This window comes from Psammomys obesus, unplaced genomic scaffold (genome assembly GCF_907164565.1).
Source record: "Psammomys obesus unplaced genomic scaffold, mPsaObe1.curated_primary_1811, whole genome shotgun sequence".
Taxonomy (NCBI): Eukaryota; Metazoa; Chordata; class Mammalia; order Rodentia; family Muridae; genus Psammomys; species Psammomys obesus.
Window position 1 is genome coordinate 11194029 of NW_026586816.1, and position 2025 is coordinate 11196053.

At 50.9% G+C, this 2025-nt stretch overlaps 1 protein-coding gene across 1 annotated transcript in view; it reads right to left on the reverse strand.

Moving 5' to 3' along the window:
- Nucleotides 1-2025, reverse strand: part of Btbd3 (BTB domain containing 3) — a 32618-nt gene that overhangs the window by 30027 nt on the left and 566 nt on the right. The window lies entirely within an intron of this gene.

Genomic DNA, 2025 nt, shown 5'->3' on the forward strand with positions numbered 1-2025 from the left:
GATAGATAGATAGATAGATAGATAGATAGATAGATAGATAGATAGATGAAAATTCTTATTTCAGCACCATGAGTTTGCCAGGTTCAGATCGTATAGATTCCCACAGTGTAATGGTGAGGAACATCCTTGCAGGAATTGATGGAAAGGTAACAGAAACTGAATTAGCACACAAAAACAGAAGATGCCCAAAGCAGGCTCAGTATCACTGCACTTTACCGCTCTACCGGAAGGGTGCACTTACAGAGAAGCCTGAGAGACTTCAGAAAGGAACTCCAAAACACACAGGCAACATAGGTCCACCCCGCTTTATTTGGGTTTTGTTTGGGGGTGGGGGGATCAGTTGTTTTTTTTTTTGTTGTTTGTTTGTTTTTCTTTTGTCTTTTTTTGATCTTTGAATGTGCATCGGGAGAAGGAAGGCGTTGCTTTGTCATTTTTAAAAGATAATACACACAAGTGGTTTGAGTTTTAGGAAATAGTCTTGGAAAAAACCTTCTAGGAACAAAACAAGTTAAACTGAATGCTGACAGTGGCATTTTCCCTCACAAACTGTTAGTCATTTTTCTTCTTTGTTTCCTTTTTGCTTTGCACGGCTGTCCTGCATCCCATGTTTGTAAACTGCTAAAACATAACATTTCTTAGTGTTTAAAAAATCACTGCTCACAATTCTCAGGTTTGGTGTGGAAGGAGCAATGTAAGGAGCATGGATCTTTGCTAAACAAATCAAGTGTGCACAGGAAGGACTTAAGTGTAAAGTGTAGTCCTGAGGAGCACCCTTCCTCTAATTATCTCAGAGAGAAAACCTGGAACTGGAAAGCCTCCTCTTTACCTACATGAGGCCAAAGAACTGACACGGGTGAAATCTTCAGGAAAGAAGTTCAGTTTAGAAACCCAATGGCAAGAGGCCCCGCCCACTTCCCCTGGAGGACCCGTTGCTATGGAAACCCATAGTAACCCTTTAGCTTCAACTCCAGAAGCCTAAGGGATATTATCCCAGAGACCCAGGAACTTAAAAATGGGGCCCTGGAAGAGAGTTGGGAGGAAAGGTAAAAAAGAGATCCTCACGCCTACAACAAGAGGCCAAACTCTGGGGGTACCAGAGTTCCAACAGAAGTCACAGAATTTAGCTCAACTTTGACTGCTAGGAAGTTTTCTCCCCTCCAGGCGGGAAACTGTGCACTCAGGAACTTTTTCCTCCTTCCCAGGGGCAAACAAACTATACTGCTGTGCTCCGGACGTGGAAGAATGAACTACAGTGCCAGCAATTACAAACCGAATGCTGCTACTCTGTAAAACCTGATCTTGACTTTTTTCTTTTTCTTTAACTGAACGACTGTCTCTGAAGTCCACAGCTCTTAGCGCTGCATGCGGACCATTCACAAACAAACGCCTGGGGTTTCAATAGGCTAGGGTGCAGCGGGTGCCCGGGAGTCTTAAAACTCTCCAGCCAATCTCCGGCGTAGACAAGCTTGGGGACTATTCCAGGGCAGAATTTACCGACGTGGCGGGAGTATTTCAAAAAGCCCAGTGATCTCCATTGGCATTCTTAAATTAAAAAAAGAAAGAAACGAGTTAGCTGGTCTTCTGCGCGCGCCCACGGCACAATAGGTGGCTTGACACGCACCCTGCAGCACAGCCGGACAATACTCTCTTTGAGATGCAGGCAGTGAGCGTCTTTTGCTCCCAGACGGCCAGCGAACTTCGCCGTCCTCGTCCGAGCGAACGGGCCCCGCGCGGCGCTCGGAGCCTGGAGGACGCTGAGCGGCTCAGGAGCCCGGCGGGGCGCACCCGCGGGGTCCCCAGCCCGGACCCGCCGGCCACGCCCCGAAGTTTGTCGGGAGAAGTTTGCCGCGGCCCCTCGGCGTCCCGGCGCTCGGGCGGGCTCCGCCCTGCCCCGCGCAGGTGGCCGCCACCCGTCGGACCTCCGCCCCCTCCGCGCCCAGGACGTGGCGAGGCCCACGGCGTCCGGCCGGCCGCGGGCACGCTCGCCGGGCCCTGCGTGGGGCGGCCGCTGCCCGGGCCGGCCCC